This window comes from Plecotus auritus (genome assembly GCF_963455305.1).
Source record: "Plecotus auritus genome assembly, chromosome: 8".
Lineage (NCBI taxonomy): Eukaryota > Metazoa > Chordata > Mammalia > Chiroptera > Vespertilionidae > Plecotus > Plecotus auritus.
This window is the reverse complement of record NC_137782.1, coordinates 136,826,674-136,853,663: the sequence shown is the minus strand read 5'-3', so window position 1 is coordinate 136,853,663 and position 26,990 is coordinate 136,826,674. Positions and strand designations below refer to the sequence as shown.

General features: G+C 43.6%; 1 protein-coding gene across 4 annotated transcripts in view; it reads right to left on the bottom strand.

Annotated features, from left to right (window-relative positions):
* Positions 1-25,136, bottom strand: part of VPS54 (VPS54 subunit of GARP complex) — a 126,627-nt gene extending 101,491 nt beyond the window's left edge. For all 4 annotated transcript variants that reach the window (XM_080685996.1, XM_080685998.1, XM_080685997.1 and 1 more), the window contains exon 1: positions 24,995-25,136. The gene's annotated coding sequence lies outside the window, so the exon portion shown is untranslated. The remainder of the gene's footprint in view (positions 1-24,994) is intronic.
* Between the last annotated feature and the right edge of the window lie 1,854 nt (positions 25,137-26,990).

Sequence of the window (26,990 nt, the reverse complement as noted above, 5' to 3'; positions counted from 1 at the left end):
AGTGTAGCTTGGTGGTAGTTAGGCGTCAACCTGTGCACTGGAAGGTCACTGGTTTGATTCCGGTTGAGGTACATGCTCGGGTTGCAGGGTAGGTTCCCAGAGGGGTGTGTGCAAGGGATAGCCAATCAATGTTTATCTCTCATCAATATTTCTAACTCTCTCCCTCCCTCTCTCTAAAATCAATAAAAAGAAGACACTTCTAAAAAAATCAGAGAAGGCCCAAGCCAACTTGACTCAGTGGATAGAGTGTCAGCCTGCTGACTGAAGGGTCCCAGGTTCAATTCCGGCCAAGGGCACATGCCTGAGTTGCGGGCTCTATCCCCAGTTGATGTTTCTATCTCTCTCTCCTTCTCCCTTCCTCTTTTAAATCAATAAAGAAATAGATTTTTTTAAAAAAAATCAGAGAAGGATAAAGATGACCTTAACCTTCTAAAGACAGTAGCTTAACCTTCTCAACTGTGGCTGCAGACAGAATCACCTAGGAAAATTTAAAAAACAACATTATCTTGTTTGTATAATATTACCTGCCTTTCTAAAATCTTATTTTAGACGATTACCTTTCACGTAACCCAGTATAATATACCACTTAAGTAAACTGGCCATAAAATGAGTTAGATCTCTGTGACCTCGTTGCGTGACCTTTGACAACTTTCTTATCCTCCTAAATCTCAGTTTCCTCATTTATAAAATGAGACAGCAATAGTATCTTCCTCATAAGAATGTTGTAAGATTTAAATCAAATATAACTTACATAACCTATGTAAGTTCATGACACAATACTTGGCACACAGTAGACATTCAATAAATCATTGCAATTATTATAATCCTATCTAATAAAAGAGTAATATGCAAATTGACCATTACTCCAACACACAAGATGGCTGCCCCAATGTGGTAAAAGATGGCCGCCCCCATGTGGACAAAAGATGGCTGCCACAAGATAGCCAGCAGGGGAGGGCAGTTAGGGATGACCAGGATGGCAGAGGAGGGCAGTTGGGGGGGACCAGGCCTGCATAGAGGGCATTTGGAGGGGACCAGGCCTGTAGGGGAGAGCAGTGGGGGCAACCAGGCCTGCAGGAAAGGGCAGTTGGGGGCGACCAGGCCAGCAGGGGAGAGCAGTTGGGGGGGACCAGGCCTGCAAGGGAGGGCAGTTGGGGGGGACCAGGCCTGCAGGGGAGGGCAGTTGGGGAAGACCAGGCCTGTAGGGGAGGGCAGTTGGGGGCAACCAGGCCTGCAGGGGAGGGCAGTTGGGAGGAACCAGGACAGCAGCGAGAGCAGTTAGGAGCAACCAGGCTGGCAGGGGAGGGCAGTTAGGGGTGACCGGGGAGAGAAACCAAGATGGCAGCATAGGTAAACACCTAAACCGCTGCCTCGCACAACAATTTCAAAACTACAACTAAAAGACAAAACGGACATCATCCAGAACCACAGGAAAGCTGGCTGAGTGGAAATTCTACAACTAGAAGGAAAGAGAAAAGCATACGGAGAATCAGAGGAGCTGCAAAAGGCTGAGGAACGGAGACGCGCATGGAGAGGACGGGCGGCTGAGTGCCTGGCTGGCTATCCGGAAGCTCCCGACTGCACTGAACCCCAGTCCCGGGCGAGACCCTGGGGACCCAGACTCATACGGGGAGAATCTGGACTGTCAGCAAAAGAGAAAAGCACACGGAGATTCAGTGGAGCTAAGAAAAGCAGAGGTCTGGAGGCGCGCGCGCGAGCACAAGAGGAAAAGACTGACTGCTGAGTGCGCGGCTGGCTTTCTCAAGTGGGAGGGAGACGGAAGCTCCCAACTGTGCTGAACTCCAGTTCCAGGCGAGAATCTGGGAACCCAGATCCATTTGGGGAGAAACTGGACTGTCTGGCAGCGGGTGAAACTCGAGGGCAGCTTTCTCTCAGAGGTGCTTGCAGCGATTACCAAGGAACGCTGAGACCTGAGGGCCTCTTAGGGCAAGGCTGATGGTCAGCCATTGCTGTTTGCTCCACCCTGAGACTCCGCCCCATCTAAGCTGGGCATAGAGGCTTTTGCAATTTTGCAAGTCTTGTCTCATAAGGGTGTCTCCAGCATAGAAGTTCTCCCAGCATAGACACAGCTGATCCTCACAGCCAATTAGCCTGGAGGTCAATTCCCCCCAGTGATACCAACAACAATCAAGACTTAACTACAACAAGGCTGTGCACACAGTTCACAAAGGGGTGCACCAAGAGTGTCCACCTCAGGTAACTGGGGAGGCTGAGCCACTGGGTCCCATAAGACACCTAGCACACAAAGCCACTCTATCAACTCAGGGAAGCAGCCAAAATGCGGAGACAAAGAAACAGATCACAAATGAAAGAAATGGAGGAAAGCAAACTACTGGATATAGAGTTCAAAACCACGGTTATAAGGGTTTTCAAGAATTTTCTAGAAAAGGCCGATAAATTTAGGGAGACCCTTTAGGATATGAAAAAGGACCATCTAGAAATTAAGCATACACTGACTGAAATAAAAAATAATATACAGAGATCCAACAGCAGACTAGAGGATCGCAAGAATCAAGTCAAAGATTTGAAATACAAAGAAGCAAAAAACACTGAGCCGAAAAAGCAAAAAAAGAATCCAAAAATATGAAGACAGTGTAAGGAGCCTCTGGGACAACTTCAAGCGTACCAACATCCGAATTATGGGGGTGCCAGAAGAGAGAGAGCAAGATACTGAAAACCTATTTGAAGAAATAATGACCGAAAACTTCCCCCACCTGGTGAAAGAAATAGACTTACAAGTCCAGGAAGCCCACAGAACCCCAAACAAAAGGAATCCAAAGAGGACCACACCAAGACACATCATAATTAAAATGCCAAGGGCAAAAGACAAAGAGAGAATATTAAAAGCAGCAAGAGAAAAACAGTTAGTTACCTACAAGCAAGTACCCATACGATTGTCAGCGGATTTCTCAACAGAAACTATGCAGGCCAGACGGGAGTGGCAAGAAATATTCAAAGTGATGAATAGCAAGAACCTACAACCAAGATTACTGTACCCAGCAAAGCTATCATTCAGAATTGAAGGGCAGATAAAGAGCTTCACAGATAAGAAAAAGCTAAAGGAGTTCATCACCACCAAACCAGTATTATATGAAATGCTGAAAGGTATTCTTTAAGAAGAGGAAGAAGAAAAAAAAGGTAAAGATAAAAATTATGAACAACAAATACATATATATCAACAAGTGAATCTAAAAATCAAGTGAATTAAAAATCTAATGAACAGAATAAACTGGTGGCATAGAATCAGGGGCATAGAAAGGGAGTGGACTGACAATTCTCGGGGGGAAAGGGGTGTGGGGGTGTGGGAAGAGATTGAATAAAAATCGTACATCTATGGATGAGGACAATGGGGGGGAAGTAAGGGCAGAGGGTGGGGTGGGAACCGGGTAGAGGAGAGCTGTGGGGGGAAAAAAGTGGAACAACTGTAATAATCTGAACAATAAAGATTTATTAAATTTTTTTTAAAAAGGGGGTGACCGGGCCAGCAGGGGAGGGCAGTTGGGGGCGACCAGGCCTGCAGGGGAGGGCAGTTGGGGGTGACCAGGCCTGCAGGGGATGGCAGTTGAGGGTGACCAGACCTTTAGGGGAGGACAGTTAGGGGCAAGCAGGCCGGCAGTGGAGGGCAGTTGGGGGCGACCAGGCCGGCAGGGCAGGGCAGTTAGAGGCGACCAGGCTGGCAAGGGAGGGCAGTTAGGGGTTACCAGGTCAGCTGAGGAGGGTAGTTGGGGGAGACCAGGCCGGCAGGGGTCGGCAGTTAGGGGCGACCAGGCCGGCAGGGGAGGGCAGTTAGGGGTGACCAGGCCTGCAGGGGAGGGCAGTTGGGGTCGACCAGGCCGGCAGGGGAGGGCAGTTAGGGGCGACCAGGCTAGCAAAGAAGGGCAGTTAGGGGTGACCAGGCCAGCAGAGGAGGGTAGTTGGGGGCAACCAGGTCTGCAGGGGAGGTCAGTTAGGGGTGACCGGGCCAGCAGGGGAGGGCAGTTAGGGGTGACCAGGCCAGCAGAGGAGGGCAGTTAGGGGCGACCAGGCTGGCAAGAGAGGGAAGTTAGGGGTGACCAGGCCAGCAGAGGAGGGTAGTTGGGGGCAACCAGGTCTGCAGGGGAGGTCAGTTAGGGGTGACCAGGCCAGCAGGGGAGGGCAGTTAGGGGTGACCAGGCCAGCAGAGGAGGGCAGTTAGGGGCGACCAGGCTGGCAAGAGAGGGAAGTTAGGGGTGACCGGGCCAGCAGGGGACAGTAGTTGGGGGTGACCAGGCCTGCAGGGGAGGGCAGTTGGGGTCGACCAGGCCAGCAGGGGAGGGCAGTTAGGGGCGACCAGGCCGGCAGGGGAGGGCAGTTAGGGGGGACCAGGCTAGCAAAGGAGGGCAGTTAGGGGCGACCAGGCCTGCAGGGGAGGTTAGGGGTGACCAGGCCAGCAGGGGAGGGCAGTTAGGGGTGACCAGGCCAGCAGGGGAGGGCAGTTAGGGGTGACCAGGCCAGCAGGGGAGGGCAGTTAGGGGTGACCAGGCCAGCAGAGGAGGGCAGTTAGGGGCAATTGGGCCGGCAGGGGAGCAGTTAGGCGTTGACCAGGCTGGCAGGGGAGTGCTTAGGGGGTGATCAGGCTGGCAGGCAGAAGCGGTTAGGGGCAATCAGGCAGGCAGGCAGGCGAGCGGTTGGGAGCCAGCATTCCTGGATTGTGAGAGGGATGTCCGACTGCCCATTTAGGCCTGATCCCAGGACATCCCTCGACATCCCTCGAGGGGTCCCAGATTGGAGAGGGGTGCAGGCTGGGCTGAGGGACACACCCCCCTCGTGCACGAATTTCATGCACCAGGCCTCTAGTTTCTTATAATTAAACATCTTATTAAACATCTTAAGCATTAACATTAGGACTATGCCATACAAAGTTTTAAAAAAGGAGAACAAAGATGGTGGTATAGGTAAACACCGGTATTTGCTGCCTCCCACAACCACATCAAAATTACAACTAAAATACAGAACAACCATCATTCAGAACCACCTGAAAGCTGGCTGAATGGAAGTCTTACAACTAGAGAATAAGAAAGCACACTGAAACTGGTAGGAGGGGAGGTGGCTCAGAGTGGGCTGGTCTGACACCCACATGTGGCATTTTTTTAATCAGGAGGGATATCTCCAAGGCCTCCTATAAGAAGCAGGGGGTCCAGCCCCACACCAGACCCCCAGTTATGGGGAAGAGAAGTCCCCATAACTTCAGGCTGTAAAAACAAGCAGGAATTGTGGCTGAGTGACATGCAGGCTGCTGTAGACCTAGTAGTTCCCCTTAATAGATAGCACATGAAATTACTCGGCCTTGATCCCTCTGAGCTCCAGTGCTGGGCAGCTTTGGGGGACCCAGACACATACAAGGAGAAACTGGATTGTCTGGCATCAGGGCACGAACTCGGGGGCAGCTTTGTCCCAGACGAGGGTGCTCACAGGGGTCATTGTTTCAGTGCTGGGACCTCCACTGTCGCAGGCCTAACTGGCAGCCATACCTGAGTCTCCATCAGCCTGACTCAGACGGTTTGCTCCACCCTGGTGATTCCCTGAGACCCCATCCCATCCAATGTGTAGTCCCACCCAAGCTCTTTGCAGCAGCTTTTCCATATTAATGGCCTGTCTTTGCTCAGGCTTCAGACTTTGCTAAAATCTCTCAAACAAGCTGCAGCTGGTGTTAGTGTGCCCCAAACCTATCAATAAAAGGCTCAAGACCTGGCACTAGTACCAGCCTACCTTGCTTCACAGCCCTTGCCTGGGCACTTCCACACCCAATACAAATAGCAGCCATCTGCAGATCTCTCTGTAGTTCCTGCTGGGTGGCTCCCAGCAGGAAGGCAATGGCTAGCTTTGCACCTCTCTGGAGGCCCTAGAGCCAGTGCACCCAGTGGACAGCTTCAGACCATACCAGATTACAACTCTTTTTTTTTTTTTTTAATTTCTTTTCTCTTTTTTTTTTTAATATATATTTTATTGATTTTTTACAGAGAGGAAGGGAGAGGGATAGAGAGCTAGAAACATCGATGAGAGAGAGACATCGATCAGCTGCCTCCTGCACACCCCCTACTGGGGATGTGCCCGCAACCAAGGTACATGCCCTTGACCGGAATCGAACCTGGGACCCTTCAGTCCTCAGGCCGACGCTCTATCCACTGAACCAAACCGGCCAGGGCCAGATTACAACTCTTCACATCCACAAGTAACACACTCAAGGGGCAGACTTGGTGAGCACCAAAGCCCCACTGAAGCAAATCCTGCTCCATAGGGGTGTCTCCTGCTCAGCAGCTCTCCCACTGTAGTCACAGCTGGTCCTCAGAGCCAATTGGCCTAGAGGTCAATTCATCCCAGTGAGCCAACAACAATCAAGGCTCAACTATAAGACTGTGCACACAGCCCACAAAGAGTGCCCAGCTCAGATGACTAGGGAGGCTGAGCCACTGGGCCCTGCAGGACACCTACTACACAAGGGCACTCTACTAATTCCAGGAGACATAGCAGCTCTACCTATTACACAGAAACAAACACAGGGAAGCAGTCAAATGTGGAGAAAAAGAAACATGTCACAAATGAAAGGAATGGAGGCAAGTAAACTATTGGATACAAAGTTCAAAACCACAGTTACTGAAGGTCTTCATAAGAGCTTCAAGGGACTTAGTGAGACTTTCAAAGATCTTAGTGAGAATGTCAAAGACATGAAAAAGAAACAGTCAGAAATTAAGCATACACTAACTGAAATGAAGAATAATATACAAGGATTCAACAGTAGAGGATTCCAAGAATCAAATCAATGATTTGAAATATGAGGAAACAAAAAACACCCAATCAGAAGAGAACAAAAAGAAAAAAGAATCCAAAAATATGAAGATAATGTAAGAAGCCTCTGGGACAACTTCAAGTGTACCAACATTCACATTATGAGGGTGCCAGAGGAGAACAGAGAGCAAGATACTAAAAACCTATTTGAAGAAATAATGGCAGAAAACTTCCCCTACCTGGTGAAAGAAATAGACTTTCAAGTCCAGGCAGTGCAGAGATTCCTAAACAAGAGAAACCCAAAGAGGTCTACACCAAGACACATCATAATTAAAATGCCAGAGGTTGGGGGTGGGGGAGTACCAATCAGGGAAAAAGGAGACATATGTAAAACTTTAAACAATAAAAAAAGAAATACCAAAGGTTAAAGACAAAGAGAAAATCTTAAAAGCAGCAAGAGAAAAGCTGTTAGTTACCTAAAAGAAAGCACCCAAATGACTATCAGCTAATTTCTCAACAGAAACTTTGCAGGCCAGAGGGAGTGGCAAGAAATATTCAAAGTGATGAACAGCAAGGACCTACACCAAGATTACCCAGCAAAGCTACATTTAGAATTGAAGGTCAGATAAAGAGCTTTACAAATAAGGAAAAGCTAAAGGAGTTCATCATCATTAAACCAGAATTATATAAAATGTTGAAGGGTATTCTTTTAGAAGAGGAAGAAGAAGAAAAAAAAGGATAAAAAATATGAACAATAAAATGGCAATAAATACATATCTAGCAACAATTGCATCTAAAAATCAAAATAAATTAACAAGAAAATGAACAAAATGTAGTAAACTGGTAAATAAAACAGAATCAGAGGCATGGAAACATGGAACAGACTGGCAAATCTCAGAGGAAAAGGGGGAGGTAGGGGTGGGAAGAGGTTAACCAAAGATCTTATATACACACTAGTGACCCGGCATACGAAATTGTGCGGCCCCGCCCACCCACACGCGCCCTGCCCACCCACCCTAATCTCTCCACCCAGAGCTCGAGTGTGCCTGGCCCTGCCCCCGACCCCTCCGACCTTCTTTGGCCACTTCAAGCCCTGCCCTCGGTCCCGCGAGTCGCCTCGGGCTGGTCCCCCTTCCTCCAGGCTTCTGCCTCCTGCTTCTGCCCCAACTCTGGAGCAATGTGGCAGTTCCGCCCCATCATGGCACTGGAGGAGAGCATGGAAGCCTCCCACCTGCTGTGGAGTTTTGAGCACAGTTTCCTGGTGGCATGCATGCTATGCTCTTTCCCCTGGCAGGTGGGCAGGGGGCGTGCTGAGTGTGAGCGGTGGGTGGCGAAGAACTGGTGAGAGGGGTGCTATGGGCTATCACCCCGCCCTCCCTGCCACAGGATGGCGGATGGTCCCACCTCCTCCCAGCACCTCCCCATTTCTGCCCCGTCTCAGGAGCAACGCGGTGGCTCCGCCCTACTGCGTATGCAGCCTCCTGCTGAACGGTCATTACGGCATGAGAGCGTTATGACCATTAGCATATTAGCTCTTTATTATATAGGATATGCGTCACCTATGGACACAGACAATAGGGTGGTGAAGCCCTGGCGCAGGGGCAGGAACCAGGTGGAGGGGGACAATGGGAGTGGGGGAGGAAGGGGGACATCTGTAATACTCTCAACAATAAAGACTTTTTTTTAAAGTTTTAAAACAATTTCAACTTTAGGATCCTGAGCCTTCCCTTTGGTGTCCTTTGCTTGAGTGACCCTAGTTTGGGGGTAGAGAGGGAAAAGAGAGAGCAAATGAATATGGGCAGATATAATTTAATATCAGAAAAGTAACCAAGCATAGAATAGTGGTCCTCAAATCCATGCTAGTTAAAGGAAAGAAAAAAAGTCCTGGAAAATGATGATAAAACTAGAAAGCATGGTGGCCTAGAACAGAAGCTATTTTGATAACACAAACTGTGCTTGCGGGAGAAGAGAGGGATGAGGAGGCAGAAAGGCTGGAAATAATGCTTTGGAAGACATTTAAATAAAGGCCAAAGTTGAATCCTTGGGAGTGGAGTGGATAAGATAAAAATTACAATCTCTGAGTTGGATGGCTCAACTTTCTACCTAATATATGAATCCTTTTTACAAGGGGTCTCTCTGCCTCCACCTGAAAGTCTTCAATAATGGAGAATTGACTATTTCAAAAGCAGATTATTGCTATAAAACAACTATATTGCTTTAGGAAAAAAATTATTTGTCGGGAACAGACCCCTGCTTCTATTCAATGACACAGAGTAAATAATTCTAGTCACAGGAAAGTAATATTACAAAGGGAGAAAGTTTGGCTAATGAGAGCTCAGAGCAGGGGGTGGGCAAAAATACACTTAAGAGGAAAGGAAGAAAGCTATCAGAAATCCTTACAAGAGCCAAAGAAAAAGTGTCTGGAGAAAAGGGTGAACAGTAGTGTCAACATGCTGCAGAGAGAGCAAGATCAAGGAAATTACAAACTTCAAAAAGGATACTGGATTAGAACAAATTTAGGACAGTGGTTGGGACAGAAGCCATACCACAAGAGGTTAAGTAAGAGATGAAGTAATAAAGGCAACAAGATCAACATCTCTTTGATGGTGAAAGAAAAGAGACTAACAGTTGAGCAAGAATATTTTAGGCCATGGGAAACCTGAGCATATTTGCAGGCAAACAGCAAGAAACCAACCAAAGTATGAGATTAAAAAGGAACAAAGAAAAGAGGTGGAGAAAGATGAGGAAGAGGAAAAGTTAGATACACATGGGAATGGGGTGGGATTGGGGGGAGGGATGGAGGCAGAGAGAAAGAGACTAATCACACCTAGCAATTGAGGCACTTTAGACTATGCCCCACCTCAAGAAAGACAGGACTTTGTCAAGGCAACAGAGAGAAAATGAACAAGCTAATCCAGAAAAGTTGCCTTCCACCCTTACTCCCCTGCCTAAATGCCCTTAAGGGAGTGGGGGAATCAGCTGGAATTTGAACAAACCTGGATTGCCTCACTCCCACTACTAGTTCTAAAGTTTCTGTGCTGTCCTAAGATCAAAGAGTGCATTGAAAATATATTATAAATTAAAGAAGTAAAGGCGGCAGGGGAGAAGTAACCAATGTTAAGACAGTAAGAAGAATTACCTATACATCATCACTAATTTGACTAAATACTATACAGTTCATAATTGCTTGATTTCATTCAAATTATTTTGTTGGTCTTCCTAAGAACATAGCAAGAAACACATTTCTAAATGAATAGTGAATGAATGAATCCATGATCCTCATTGTGTGGATAAATATACAGGTTCAAGAGTAATCGGTTTCAAGACCATTTAAGCCCAGCTGGTGTAGCCCAGTGGTTGAGCATCAACCTATGAATCCAGAGATCACAATTCAATTCCCTGCCAGGGCACATACCTAGGTTTCAGGCTCTGTCCCCAGGAGGTGGTATGTAGGAGGCAAGTGATCAATGATTCCCTCTGATCATTGATGTTTCTATCTCTCCCTCTCCCTTCCTCTCTGAAATCATAAAAATATATTTTTTTAAAAGATCATTTAACTAGTTAACTGTGAAGATGGTATTTGCATTCAGATCTCCTGATTTTTTTATATATATATATATTTTGGTTAATCCTCACCTGAGGATATTTTTCCATTGAGTTTTAGAGAGTGGAGGGAGAGGAGGGGACAGAAAGAAACATCAATGAGAGAGACACATCGATTGGTTGCCTCCTGCACACATCCATACCAGGGACAGGGAACCTACCTGCAACCGAAACGTGCCCTTGACCAGAATCAAACCTGAGACCCTTCAGTCGCTCCATCCACTAAGCCAAACCGTCAAGGACCAGATCTTCTGATTTTAATTTCATGCCTCTGTCTCTACATTACACTGCCTCTCAAAACAAACAAACAAACAAAACACAGTTATTTCACTACTGCCTCCCACACATTTCAGTTCTTCTTTTTCTCCTTATCAGATCAATTACTGATCCAATAATAATTATTTACAGTCATAAATAATTATCATTTATGTCCATCTTATGTTAAAAATAAAGGTAGCGATAATTAATATCTGATTGTGATACCAATTTTTTAAGACTATTTTTTTCGTTACAAAGAATTTTATAAAACTGGGACTGCTACGAAAACATTCTTCAAGTAAAGAGACACTATACATTTTTATCAGTATAATTTAATATATTTTCTTAGCAAAGGGATAAATCTTGAGCTGCAATGTGGAATAAATACGCTACTAGGGGCCATCATTTTAACACTTTCAACAGGAAATGTGTTCCAAAGTATAAATAAATAACTTACTAATAAACTTTTATAACATCTATTTGTAACTTGAGAATATATGGATAAAGTGGGAAATATTTTTACACTGGAGTTGGATGGAGGTAGCATTTTTTATACAATGAATTTAAATTTAGTAAAAAAGAAAAATTCAATACTCAATGCTATTTTTCTTAAAAGCAAACAAAAAATGGCAAACTTGATTTCCCCAAATTTAGAAGTATTGATATATTCAAGAGAAAAAAAAAGAACCATACTGTAATGTCCTACCAAAGACTGACTTAACAGAAATCAGTAGAGGTTGTTTTTTTAATCACAGAAATTTAAAATATATCAAATGTCTCATATTTTAAAAGTCATTCCCACAATACTTTTGGAATTTTAAGAGTCAATTTCTGAGAAGTAGTATAATTAGGCTTCTTTCACAGCATACCGCAACAATAAACTCATATACTATTAGTTATAAGATTTGTCACCTGACAAAATCTATTTTAATCACTATTTTTAAAAGTACTTACATTTTTAAAAAATATGTATCATATACATTATTGCTGACAATCTCAAATAATGAAGTTAAAATTTAAACATAAATATCTGGGCTTTCAAAAATACTAGCAAATTAAGGCTGTTATAAATAAGTACCTGTCTACTCATCTTAGTAATTAAAAAGTATGGAAGAAACTAAAGAAACCCAGAAAATAAGAACAAAGTTGTACTAATCTACTTTTTCTTTATACTCTCACTTGACATTTATGATACCCTGTGCTTTGCAGTTAATTCTGACTACATATTTCCTGAAGTTCCGTATTTACATTTAATTTAGTGACAAGATTAAAATAATAAGAGGTAATCTTGGCTAGAAGGAGAAAAAAGTATAAATTTGTAATATTACATTTAAACATTTTAAATGACTATAAATAAGTGACATTTCATGTGTGGCATCCTTATCAGGAATAAGTTTTCAAAAATATCCTAAAAAACAATAAATATGTATACATTTGAAATACAAAATAGGTACTATTAAAATAAAAGCATTGTCTTTTTTTCCCAGGCACTTATCAAACTTAATATACTAAAATAACAAAATAGAGCAGCCACTGAAATTAAGAGTCCACAGGCCTATGATTGATAAAACTGTACTGTGATAAAAATCTGTCACTAGCATGAAAAAAAATCAATGAAAACAAAATATAAACTTGGATGCTTTATTTTACTCCTTTGTGTCATTGACGACTATATTACTCACGACATTTTTGTCAAAGTGAATCAGATTAGAACACTGGTATTCTGTTTTTGGTGTCTCCGTCAAAGATTGGCAAATAAATCCTAAAGTCACTCATTCTAAGTTGTTGGAAAATACATATGTCTTAAATATGTAAACCATTAGACATATTAAAATGCCTACAAAAAGAGTAAATTTAAAATAAAATCTGTATAATCTGCCTGGCCAATGTTATTCAGTGGTTGAGCATCAACCCATGAACCAGGAGATCATGGTTCGATTTCTGGTCAGGACACATGCCTGGGATACAGGCTCGATCCCCAGTATGGGGCGTGCAGGAGGCAGACGATCAATGATTCTCTCTCTCCACTGATGTTTCTCTCTCTCCATGTCCCTTCCTCTCTAAAATCAATAAAAGAAAAAAAATTTTTTTAATATCTATAACCTATCGTACCATGAAATAGGTTACTACAAGAAATTATACATATTAATATATTCAAAGGAACAAAAATGAGAGTTGGATTATCTACTGTTTTGGGTTATCCCTGCCCTGCTTCTTTCCAGAGTAGAAATAATCTAGTGTTAACAGTCTATCTTATATTTTATATCTAAGTCCCTAAAGGGCAGGATCTTCAAATATTCTAAACAAGTGCTCTATGAATGTTAAGTAACAAATGATGCTTTCAAGGAATTTTTAAAAAAATATTTTTATTCATTTCAGAGAGGAAGGGAGAGGGAGAGAGAGATAGAAACATCAATGATGAGAGGGAATCATTGATGGCTGCCTCCTGCATGCCCCCTTCTGGGGATCGAGCCTGCAACCCGGGTATGTGCCCTGTAAATTGAACTGTGATCTCCTGGTTCAAAGGTCGATGCTCAACCACTGAGCCATGCCAGTTGGGCCAAGGAATTTCCTTTTAGAAAAAAATAAAGCAAAAAGCTAGAAACTCATCTTCAGTGGGTCAGCAAGTGGTTTGGAAACGAAAATATTAAATGTTAGCTTAACATTTAAAGTTAAGTAAGTATAAAGGTCATTACTACTATAACCCCAAATCAACAATAAATTAGTATTTTGAGTAATCACTGCTTGACATTACCTCTACACTCCTCCGCATTATTTGGATCTCTTAGCCTAGTTCAGCCTTACTTGCTTCCCTACTTAGCTTAGATCCCATGGTCAATTATATCCCAACTAGTGGCCTGGTGCACGAATTTGTGCACATTGAAAGGAAATTAATTAAAAGAAATATTTTAATATCGCTATTTGCCCTTTCTCTATAATAGAAGTGTCAACCAAATTCACGATCGACAATGACAGATTGAAACACATGCGTGTGATTGGCGCCAGCGAGAGCTTTATATGTATTGTGCATGTGCAAGTCAACTTAGCCTTTTATATATATAGAATAAACTTGCTTAATTAGACCTGCTTTCTGATTTAGCTAAACTTTTTCCAGCCCAGTGAAACACGCCAACTTCTCTTTCAGGTAATTGTCAGCAACACAGCAGTAAATATCAACACGAAGCAGTTTATTTTTGTAGATCATGCAGGGAGAACAAAGGGTAAAATATTTAACTACAGCCGTGTTTGACTATATTCTGTGCAGTGAAAAAACCTGAAGTCATTTTCAAGGTCCACCATTTCTTACTTCTTTTCAGTCGGGTCAAGTTTCTAAGCTTTCTAAATCTCCATTTTCCAGCTAATGAAAAGAAAAGAGGATTTCACCAAGTCTCCTATCTACTCCAGGAATTCTATGAGAATCAAATGGGATGAGGCATGGGAAAACACTTCACAGACATTTGGTTAAAGTATAAAATGTTTCCACCTGGCTATACAGCAAGTCGTGTTCCTGGGCTGGAAACTCCAAGGAGGCTAGTCGCTAAGGAGAGGAAGCCAGGCTTTGCTACGTGACATCATTACCCGGTGCCCACAGCCACTGTTTCTGGGCTTGCCTGGGCTGGGCTGGGCCATATTTTGTGCCATGGGGTCTCGGCAGCATCGGCTGTGATTTGGTGGGGTATCACTCCAGGGTGGTGGCGGGGCCTGTGTCTCACTTGGGGGAAGCCAAGTGTTGCTTTGTGGGCACCAGGTCCGTGGTGCCATTTCTCTGTAAATGGCCAATGCATGTCACGGCAGCTCCTGCATTGAGCATCTGCCCTCTGGTGGTCAGTGCACATCATAGCGACTGGTTGGACAGTCAGACACTTAGCATATTAGCCTTTTGTATATAGAGATAGTCTCCCTTATATCTTCAATTATCTCCTCCCCTCATCCATCTTCAATATAATCTCTTTGCTTTATTCCTAGCTGCAGAACACTGCCAGAGAAAAACTATGTAAAACATGCAAATTGTAATTTTGTAATTTCCAATCTCAGATGAAGCCCTGCTCAGCAGTCCTTTCACTTATTTATTGTGAAACCCTTCTTGTTCCCAGAGTATCCTATCTAATCAAGAGGGAATATGCTAATTGACCACCACGCCCTCACAAAGATAGTAGCGCCCACAGCCAATAAGGAGGGAATATGCTAACTGACTGCCACACCCTCAAAGATGGCAGCACCCACAGCCACAAGATGGTGGCGCCCAGTCTCCTCAGCCCTGCCTAGGGGCGGGCCTACCCTTGCCATGCACCTGCCTCCAGAGTCCCCCAGTCCCCTCAGCCCCCCAGCCGCCCAGGGCCGGCCCAAGGCGCAGGCAAGCCTCGGATGGTGACTGCCCAACCCCCCAGGGCCGCTGGAGGTTCAGGTAACCAGGGCTGGCCGAGGCTTGTGCTGCTGACAGTGGCAGCAGCAGAGGTGTGATAGGGGTGTCGCCTTCCCCTGATCGCCGGGTCGCCTCTCGCCCCTGAGGGCTCCCGGACTGTGAGGGGGGCAGGCCGGGCTGAGGGATCCCCTTCCAGTGCATGAATTTTCATGTACCGGGCCTCTAGTTTATAATAAACTTTCAGCACTCTCATGTCCCCTAGCTTTCCTTCATCAATCCCATGCTTAAAAAGCAAACTTTTTACTTCATACCCTCCCCCAAAAAAGTCCTTAGATCCGACTTCTTCCCTTCATATCCAAACATATCTAATTCTCACTTATACACAACTCCTAACTTTCTGAGGTATAGTACAGATGTCTCCTCTTTTCCAGTGTTAATCCCCCAACCATCTGTTCTTAATCTCACTTATTCACAATTCATATGAGAATTTATTCTATTACTTATTCCCTCACACTAATTTAATCTCATTGGCCCATCAAAAAAGTTCGCACTAAATTAAAGTTCTTTCTCTCAACTCTATCTCCTGAAGCTACTTCTTACCTCCTCTTCATTGATAAACTTCTAGTCTCTTTAGTCTACCTTCTTAGCAATGTCTTCCATTTCCAGCACTCACTTGGCTCTGGAAAAGGGAAAGAATAGCCTGATTTTTAAATTCAATTGCTTATATTCAGTCTTCATTAACCTGATCTCACTGCCTTCAAAAGTCAATGAAAATAATAAATGTAGATGGAATGAAAGAATTAGAAAGTTACCATGTTTAATCATCCAATACAATGAATGATTCAAACAAGGATCATTAATGGATGCTAAGTCCACTGGTTTAAAGGGTTGTTAGGAACAGGATATTTACATGTCCACAAAGTATCATCCTATGAATTATTTAATTAAACAGTCAAGAGATCTCAGTTCCCACCTTTACCAATTGATCAAGCTGGAATCACCAAGAGGGGATAGCCTTATGTTATGTGCTTCTTGGAAGTGATAAAATGGTAGGTATACATATGATCTTTGTGGTGTTCTTTTTTTAAAATGTTTTTTTTTTAATTGATTTCAGAGAGGAAGGGAGAGGGAGAGAGAGATGGAAACATCAATGATGAGAGAGAATCATTGATCGGCTGCCTCCTGCATGCCGCACACTGGGGATGAAGCCCACTGGGAATCAAACCCATGACCTCCTAGTTCACAGGTTGACGCTCAACCACTGAGCCACGCCGGCCAGGCCTTTGTGGTATTCTTGCCAGAAATATCTAATCATGAAGAAAAAGACTAATTCAGAATATGGAATATACTTGAAGACAAATGCCTTTATTTTCAAAAGAGAACACAAGGAAAAGAGGGAGGCAGTAGGACTAGTCCAGATTGAGGGAGACTAAAGAGACATAACAACCAAATGTGTGAACCTTGACTGAATCTTGTATTGGGGGATGGGGGGAGAAGCTATAAAGAATTTTGAGACAAATGAGAAAATTTTAAGTATGGACTCTATGTTGAATAATGTTGTTGAGCAACTGTTGTTATTTTTAGATGTCATATGGTATTGTGGTTGTGTAAGACAATGTCCCAGTAACAGGAAGATGCATACTTACGTATTTAGGGGTGAAGCATCATGATATCTACATCCTGTTTTCAGATTTGACAAAAGGAAAATGTAAGTGTGGAGGTCTTCACTCTACTATCCTTTTGACCTTTCTGTGGGTTTAAAATTTTTTAAATAATAATAAACCAATGAAAGTTTACCAAGAACTGAAGATAAGTAGAAATGTGACAGACAAATGGAAGGGAGGAAGAGCGTGACAAGGAAAACATTCCAGGAATAGGAAACTATGTGCAAAGGCTTGGAGGGAAGAGAGAGCCTATTGCCAGAAACTACAAGTAAGTCAATATTTCTGAGAAAGTTATATATTTGGGGGAAGGAGGGAGTTAGGGAGACTCTTTAAACTGGAGAGATAAATTGAGAAAATAAATAAATTTATAAATTTGTTTAAAATAATAAGGAATATGGATTTCATCTTGAGAATAAAAGTCACAGAAATAATTTAGTTGCCCTTTAGAAAGATCACTGATTATAACACAGAGAATGTATGTACTAGTATTAGAGAAGTCTAAGACTAGAAAAGACCAGATAGTAAACATGCAATAATCTAGTTGAGAGATAAGTGTAGCCTAATCTCAGATAATGGTAGAAAAGATGGAGAAAACTAGATAGATTCCAGATCTTTCTGCAGTTCTAACCTCTTTTCAGTATCTGACACCCAAATTTATAACTGCCTACTGGGCATCTTCCCTTACAAGTCTCACAGATACCTAAAATTCAATACATCCAAAATTTAAACTCATCTATCATCTTTACTCCTCTCTTCCACCTGCCAATAATTTATTCCTTCTCTAGCTAGTTAATGGCAACACCAATTATGTACTTTACCAAGCTGGAAACTGTGGAGCCTCTTTACATTCTTCAATTTCTATACCAACTTGGACTGTCCTTTGGATTCTACTTCCAAAATTCATTACAAATTCATGACTTGCTCTCCATTCCAACTGCCACTGCTCTAGTTCACAATTTTATTTGAGGATTAGACTATTGTGAGAGTCTCCTACCAAAAGTCTTTCTTTGTTCCTAATCTCAACTTCAGAATCATCTTTCTAAAATTCAGATCTGATTAGATCACTCTCTTTAAGTATTCTTTGATAGTGGTATATATCAAGTCTATCGAGTCTAAAATCTTCACAAACTGAGCCCAATCTACCCTTCAGGTTAGTCAACTTGAAAACACACACATACACATACACACACACAAACCAGGGCATGAACTTTCTTGACATAATTATTTTGATTTCTAAATTTTACTTTATATACTCCACAGGAAAAAACTCATAAAATATGATGCATCACTACAATATTCATACACAAACACCCACTCGCTGAACTTCCTTTCAGTCAAAAAGCCAACTATTTGAACATAAAATTCTCCAAATCAGTGGCATTTTTTCCCCTGAAAAATTCCCCCTACTTTCTATAATCCAATTTTTTAAGTCCGCCATATTTTTTAAAATTTATTTTTGTTTATTTTAGAGAGGGAGGAAGAGAAGAGGAAAGAGGGGGAGAGGGAGAGGGAGAGAGGGGGGAAGATAGAGATAGAGAAAAAAAAAACACCATGGTTTGATTGTCTGCAGCAGGTGCCCCAATGGGGATAAAACGGGCAACCTAGGTATGTGAGCTGACCAGGAATCAAATCCAAGACCTTCCAGTACAAAGGACAGAAGACACTCCAACTAACTGAGCCACAATGGCCAGGACAAGTGCACCGCATTTTAAGTTCACCACTTGATTTATTCTGAATACTGTCTCAAACTATTCTACCCTCACGCTACCCCAGAAAAATCTCACTGAAAAGCTCCAGCTCTGCTTACCTGCAGTCTTACTTTTGACTGTGAAGGAGAGTTGACCAGGTAACACAATTGTAGGAAATTAGATTTTCCCCCCATTCATTTCATGTATTTTAGTTAATTCAATTTTAAATGCTACAGAACAAACTATGGACCACTGGACACGTCGAAAAGTAAAAGCATTTCTTTTTGTGTAAAAAGATGTTGAAAAATAACAGAAAAGGAAGTAAATCTAGAAAGATAGATTTTACAAATAGTGGGTAGGTCTAAAACCCTTGTTTGTTCAGGCAAATCCTCACATTTGAAGAGCACTTATCAGTGGTAGAAAAGAAAAAACCCTTCAGATCTAAAGGAAGGCATGAATAGCAAATAAAGACAGAAATAATTATTCCCAACAAGGGAATTAATCCAGATAACTGTAGCCTACTCTCAAAAAAAAGGCTAAAATATTTTTGTACAAATAAGTAACTTCTGCAAAATTTAATTCTGAAATTATATATTTTCAAATAGCATATTTTGAAAACAAGGTAACCTTTTCTTGATAACTTAATTTCACCATTATAATAATCAGTTTTATACTGTTTTATAACAGTGATACTCTCAGATACTACTAAAGGAAATCAGTTTGTCCCTATATAAAAGAGCTTCTTTTTAATACATATTTTATTGATTTTTATACAGAGAGGAAGGGAGAGGGATAGAGAGTTAGAAACATGGATCAGAGAGAAACATCTAACAGCTGCCTCCTGCACACCCCCTACTGGGGACATGCCCGCAACCAAGGTACATGCCCTTGACTGGAATCGAACCTGGGACACTTCAGTCCTCAGGCCAACACTATATCCACTGAGCCAAACCGGTTAGGGCAGCCGTGGGCAAACTACGGCCCACGGGCCGGATCCGGCTGTTCTATCCAGTTCTCTTGCTCTCCCCTCCACTCCTTTACTTTGAATTTATATTAGTTCACACAAACACTCCACCCATGCTTTTGTTCTGGCCCTCCGGTCCAGTTTAAGAACCCATTCTGGCCCTCAAGTCAAAAAGTTTGCCCACCCCTGGGTTAGGGCAAGAGCTTCTAATTATGGTAATAATACTAGTTCTTTTGCTAGTTTGTTATCAATATACTAGAGGCCTGGTGCACGAAATTCGTGCACGGGGGTGTGTGTCCCTCAGCCCAGCCTGCACCCTCTCCAATCTGGGACCCCGAGAGGGATGTCCCACTGCCCGTTTAGGCCCGATCCCGGTGGGCCTATATGGGCAGTCGGACATCCCTCTCACAACCCAGGACTGCTGGCTCCCAACTGCTCGCCTGCCTGCCTTCCTGATTGCCCCCAACTGCTTCTGCCTGCCAGCCTTATCACCCGCTAACCACTCCCCTGCCAGCCTGATTCATGCCTAACTGCTCCCCTGCCAGCCTGTTTGCCCCTAACTGCCCTCCCCTGCAGGCCTGGTCACCCCTAACTACCCTCCCTTGCAGGCCTGGTCACCCCTAACTGCCCTCCCCTGCTGGCCTGGTCACCCCTAACTGCCCTCCCCTGCAGGCTTGATCGCCCCAACTGCCCTCCCTTGCAGGCCTGGTCCCTCCCAACTGCCCTCCCCTGCTGGCCTGATCACCCACAACTGCCCTCCCTTGCAGGCCTGGTCCCTCCCAACTACCCTTTCCTGCTGGCCATCTTGTGGTGGCCATCTTGTGTCTACATGGGGGCAGCCATATTGTATGTTGGAGTGATGGTCAATTTGCATATTACTCTTTTATTAGATAGGATTATTAGATAGGATAGAGGCCTGGTGCCTGGGTGGGGGCCAGCTGGTTTGCCCTGAAGGGTGTCCCAGATCAGAGTGGGGGTTCCCTTGGGGCGTGGGGCAGCCTGGGTGAGGGGCCTGTGGTGGTTTGCAGGCTGGCTAGGCCCCCCGGAAACCCAAGTGGAGGCCCTGGTATCTGGGATTTATTTATCTTCTATAATTGAAACTTTGTAGCCTTGAGCAGAGCCAAGTCTCCTGCTCGCTCCCTGGCCACAGCCATTTTTGTTGGGATTTATCTATCTTCTATAATTGAAACTTTGTAGACTTAAGCAGAGGCCAAGGCAGGCCAGGGCTGCAGAAACTTGGCTTCCTCCATTGCCAGGGGCAACTCAAGCCTCCTGCTCTCTCCAGCTCCGTGGCTGCCGCCATTTTTGTTGGGATTTATTTATCTTCTATAATTGAAACTTTGTAGCCTTGAGTGGAGGCTTAGGCCGACCAGGGTGTGCAGAAAGCTTGGCTTCCTCCATTACCAGGGAAACCCAAGCCTCCTGCTCGCTCCGTGGCCACAGCCATCTTGGTTGGATTAATATGCATACTCGTTCCTGATTGGCTGGTGGGCGTGGCTTGTGGGTGTAGTGAAGTGGTGGTTAATTTGCATATTACTCTTTTATTAGATAGGATTTTTAGAATTTCTCTCTTCTCCCTAGAAAGGCTGTTAGCAGTCACTGTTCTCTGCCTTACTATCTATATTATTCCTGCCTTTGGCACCTTCTCTATCCCTTTCTATTTTGATTCTTCTGAAAAAGTTACTTAACTAACTTTTTAAAATTGAGGTATAATTGATATAACAATAGTTTCAGGTATAGTAACTAACTCTTACACACAGGTGTTTTATAATTGACATAGCACCTTAACACTCATTACCTCATTCAATTCTCACAATAACCTTATAATGCAGGAATTATCATTATTCCTATTTATAGATGAGAAAATTGAGGCTCAGAAAGATTGAATAATTCACCTAAGGTCATAAAGCAGATACACAGGAAAAGTGATCCCAACTGTCAATCTTTTCTTCTTTCACTGCCAAATTGAGCTGTTAAAAACAAATTAAAGAGCCAAAACTGAGGCCTATAAGAAAAAAAGATGAGATTTATGTATAAGCTTTGAAACATTTTGGACATTAATTTTAAAACAGCCTACTTCTCTTTTCTTTGGCAGTTGATGCTACCATGAAAAAAAAAAAATCACTTCTAGATAAACAAACTACTACTATACTATGTTTATTTCCAATTTCAAAAAAACTTATGCTCCAGTAACCAACAATTCAAAACATAATAGTTCAAATTTACAGTAAAATAAGGCTGCCATTTCCAGGGGGAACTTTTTTTTCTTCACAGAGGAGGTAGAAGAGGGTATAGCGGGGATAAATGGTGATGGAAGGAGATTTGACTTGGGGTGGTGAATACACAGTATAATATATAGGTGATGTATTATAGAATTGTACACCTGAAACCTATATAATTTTATTAACCAATGTCACTCCAATAAATCCAACAAATAAATAAAATTTCCTTCAGGTTTGAAGACAACAAAACAGACTAAAGAATACCTTCATTGAGAGAAAGACAAATATCACATGATCTCACTTATATGTGGAATCTAATGAACAAAATAGATCCAGAGACATACTAGTAGAAGCATGGAATAGACTGTGGAATCTCAGAGGGAAGGTGGAGGTGGGTGGGTGAGATCAGGTGGGTGGGGGAGGTGGGTGGGAAGAGATCAACCAAAGAACTTGTATGCATATATGCATAACAGACAATATGGGGCAGGAGATGGAGTGGGCTAGAAGGGGTCAATGGAGGAAAATGGGGGACATATGTAATACTTTCAATAATAAAGATTTAATTTTTTTAAAAAAGAATATCTGTGTTGAGTCATAGATTTCCTTTTACTTTTCTCTCAACTGCCTCCCCCTACAAAGAAAGTTGCTTGAGAACCTAAAAGGTTAATTTGATCCACCAATCAGTGTCCACAGAGTATTTTACCACCAGCTCAGGCCCTTACCAGAATCAAGCAAACCATAGTTTAGAACAATACTACTGACATTTTGGGTCAGATAATTCTTTGTTGTGTGGGTAAGGTAAGATATGTCCTGTTCAATGTAGGATGCTTATCAACATTTCTTGGCTGGATGCCAACAGCACCCCACCTTCAGTTGTGATAATAAAAAATGTTTCCAGACACTGCCAAATGTCCCTTGGAGGCAAAATCACTCCTGCTTGAGAACCAGATTTAGATGTTAGGGCCCTGGATCTTTGAAAAAGGAGACCTCCAACCAGCCCTGTTAATTATAATTTTGTTTTTAAATTTGGATTTTTAAAAATACGATGGTAATAGTTCAAGAAGATAAATAATATATATGCCTGCCTCTTTAGAGTAAAGCATTTTTAGAGAATTTTGTAACATGGATTTCATCTATGTGTATACATTAGTCCTCCCTCTGCTAGTAAAATGTCCAGTTCTCTCCCTCCTCTGCTAGTAAAATGTCAAATACAGTACATACATGCATGCATGAATGCATACATATACAAGAGAACCTAAACAATTCTAACTTACAAATTCCTATTTCTTGCCCTTCATGACCACATTGTGGTTCTTGAACCATGTATCCGAGAGATTCAAGCTTCCACTCTTCAGATTTCTTGCCATCTGTTTGTGAAGCAAGCAGGAAATAAGCTGATGACCTTTAAGGTATTTTTCCTACCTTAATATCCTAATACTCTCAGGTTTTACTTACTGACAAAAATATTCTCTCAGCTTTTACTTATTGACTCCCAGCTGACAGACCACCTCTTACGATCACTAAAACCATTCATGCTTCTTTCTTTCTCCATACGTATATTAATCTATGCCGAATATAACCAAAAAGTATGTCAGTTGTTTAAAGCATCGCTTAATAACAGTGACCAGTTGCTTATTCTGACTCAAATATTTTAACCATGTGAATTTTAAAACAAAAACTTCTCAAGCTATGAACTGATACCATTTATACTAGTATGAATGAACCATAGAGGCAAATATTAAGATGAAAAGTATATCAGTAGTTGCTTAGGACTGGGGTGGGGTGGGGAGAATGGGGAGTAACTGCTAATGATGAGTTTTCTTTTTGGGGTGATAAAATGTTCTAGAATTGATTACGATGATAGCTGTACAACTTTGTAAAAAGCTAAAAGCAGGAAAAAATAGTTTGTCAATTTTTATTGATAGAAAAAATGTGATTAAGGACAAATTCTGCAAATTTGGCCATTTCATGAGTTATAAGATTTCATTTTAATTCTGAAATTATTAAAAACGTAATACCTATTCAGAAATAAATTTTAACTTTTCTAGAAAATCAATATATGCAAATTAATCATCTTTTCCTAGTAAACTTTGGATGATTTGAAAGCAATAAAAAACATTTCAGAAAGCTAAATGCTAAAGTAACAATACAAAATATATTAACATGGTCAACAACAAGGGAACATGAACAGTCTTTATAGTTTTGTTGTATACATTCTTTATAAAAAAAACATTCAAATATATTTCATTTCTTTTAAAAGTTATCCTCAGACTATAAAGTCTGTCCTGGTAATGTAATAATTCTGAAGTTTCCAGAGCATAATTTAAAAATAGCCAAATCACATTAAATTGCAAACATCTAATCTCCAAAACCACATCTACCAACTACCCCAAATTTGCACATATTGATATTTTTTACCCAAACCTATTATGAACAATGATGATCACAATGAACCATCAAGTAATACCTACTGGCACAAAATCGGGACTCGAACTACAATATGAATACAGTCAAACACACAAATCCCATTATTCTTTCTGTTCTATCATAAATGCTTAGAAATAAATAATCAAGGCTCTCAAGTACTTTTCCAATTAGAACTCTCCATAAAGTCAACCTGAATGTCCATCAAAATCTTCAATTTTCACAGTAACACACTTCTCAGTCTACCATCACTTGCCTTGTAAACATTTACTATGAAGATTGCCCGGGGGTTTGACAAATCAGAAATAGAGTCAATTAAAAAAACACTCCAAACATTTTAACCCTTCGAAAGGAAAGCCTCAATTAAAATAATAATAATAATAATAATAATAATAATAATAATAAATGAAGCCGGTTAAAGGGGAATTTTTAAAAAACGCAACCTGGCTGGGCCAAAACTCTAAATATACCATCCTGAACTCAGCACATGGACAGGCCAAATGGTCAATTATAATGGACAGTCAAATGTTCCCTCGTCAGCGGCGGGGAAGGCCTGCCTTTGCATCAAAGCAGCGATGGGAAGCAGCAGAACTGAAGAACATTAATTATTGAACAAAATACTGCGAGCTAAATTGTCAAACTGCAAAACATTGAGTTATCCTTTGGGTTAGCCTTCTCCAGGAAGAAAAATGATTTTTTTTTTAATTTAAATTATTCCAGTAGCATCAAGAGGGGGCTATGGGCCCGGCTGTACAAAGAAAGTTTGGGGGCAGCATCTAAGGAAGGTGGTGGAAGTTCCAGAGCCCGGATCCCGGAGAACGGCGTTGGAGGCCGCCGCTGGGGTTGGAGGTGAGCCCGGCTGCCGGCGGGATCCCGGACGGAGAAGGGAGCTTCGGCGCTGGTCAGTCAAGACCGAAACTCAGTCGGCTGGGAGCCGGGGAGGAGACAGAGGGGGTGGGGTCTGGGTCCCTCTTGCCACAGAGGAGGTCGGGTGGAGGGTGGGCTGCGAGCGCAGGGGCCGAGCGGGGCCGGCCGACACCTACCTGCGGTCCTGGGCAGCCGCCCCGAGCGCGGCCTAGTGCATCGCCGCCGCCTCCAGCCCTCGTCACGCCGAGACTGCTGCTCCGCGGCCGCCGCCGCCCGGAGCCCCGCCGGGCCCGAGCCCGGCTTCCCGCCGCTGCCCCGCGCCGGCTGGCCCGTCAGCCAGGGGAGCACAGGGCCGCCCTCCTGAGCCCAACTCCGCTCGGGGGTGAGAGGCGGCCGCGGCGGCTCCCTCACGTCTCTCCCGGGTGTCCTGTCAGCCAGCAGTTTCCCCTAGGTCCGCAGCGCCGCCTCCGCCGCTGCTGCCACCGCCTCTCCCACATCCCCGGCCTCCAGAGGAGCCGCCGCCGCGCCTCGCCGCGACCACCACCCTCAGCGCGTCTGCTCCCGGCTCTTGGCTGCCCCGCTCCCCGCCGACCCGCTCGGCCCGGCTAGGTCGGGGGAGACCGCGCCGGAGGCCGCCGCAGCCCCCAGCCCACAATCCACCGCGCGGCGCCGCCGGGGCGGGAGGGCCGCGGCCCGGCCGGGGGGGAGCGCTTGCTGCCTCCCGAGAGGCTACGGCGCTGACGCGGCCCGGGGACCCCGGGGCGGGAAATCCCCCGCGCGGCTCCCCTGCACCTTCTCGCATAGTCCTGCACGCGAAGACAGAAACCCACGCTGAACTCTTCGTTTTTCCCACGACCCTCCCCACCCGGAGTTGTTCTCAGGAGCACCCAGGTGCCGCCGGCCTCCCTGGGACTGAGCCCTCGCCCACTCCCCACACCCACCGACTCCAGAAGTCCCGAAATCACCCGGGACCCAGTAAAGTAGATATTTCCACAATATTCCTCCTCTCACCCCCTCAACGTAAACGCTGTTCAGAGTTTCCTAATAAATATCCTTGGAAAGGTTAAAGGTCACGCCCTCCCCAACCACCCACTGGACCCTGAAAACTGCCTGGGGCGGGGGGGGGGGGGGGGGGAGGCTGGTGAGGGGGTTCCCCCACGGAGTCTTCCTTTCCCTCTAGTTCAGGCCTCCCTCCCAGTCGCCTATCACACTTCTCTGGCACTGAAATCAGTTATTCCCGCTATTTGACGGAGACACTTGAAGTGTGTGTATTATTCATACCTCCTCATGGTGATTTTTAACAGTAATCCAATTCAGCTTGGTTTCAGAGGGCTTTCAATATTTTTTAAAAAATACATTTTTATTGATTTCAGAGAGGAAGGGAGAGGGAGAGATAGAAACATCAATGATGAGAGAGAATCATTGATCTGCTGCCTCCTGCATGCCCCACACTGGGAATCAGCCCTCAACCTGGACACGTGTCCTTGACCAGAATCCAACCAGGACCCTTCAGTCCGCAGGCCAATGCTCTATCCACTGAGCAAAACCAGCCAGGGCTCAATTTTTTTTAAATATATTTTTATTGACTTCAGAAAGGACAGGAGAGAGAGAGAAACATCAAGTATGTGAGAAAATCACTGATTGGCTGCCTCCTGCACGCCTACTCCCCCCCCCCCCCCCGCCCCCACCCCACACACACACGCACACCCTGGGGATGGAGCCTGCAAACCCGGGCGTGTGCCCTGGAATTGAACCATGATGTCCTGGTCCACACTCAACCACTGAGCCACACCAGCTAGACATAATCTAATAAAAGCCAATCTGCAAGAAAGGGAATGTCTTTGAATAATTTTAAAAAGAGAAAAAAAGGGCCCTCATTCATTTGAGTACTTAATTTTAGGAAGATTTCTCTCAATTTTGAAGCTATTTCTTTGTCTAAAAATATTAACGTTTCATGCCTTTATAAGACAGTATGTTTTTACAAATCAAAAGTGAAAATGTAACTCTTATAGTTGGTAATTGAAAAAAAAAGTTCATACAAGTTTCACTTCTAAGAAGTCACTTTGAAAACTGCAAACATAACTGTGAAATATGTTACCCACAAAAGAGCTAAAGTTGGGGGGAAGGGAAGGACATAAGAGAAGGAAGAAACAAAATTCGTTGAAAGGTAAT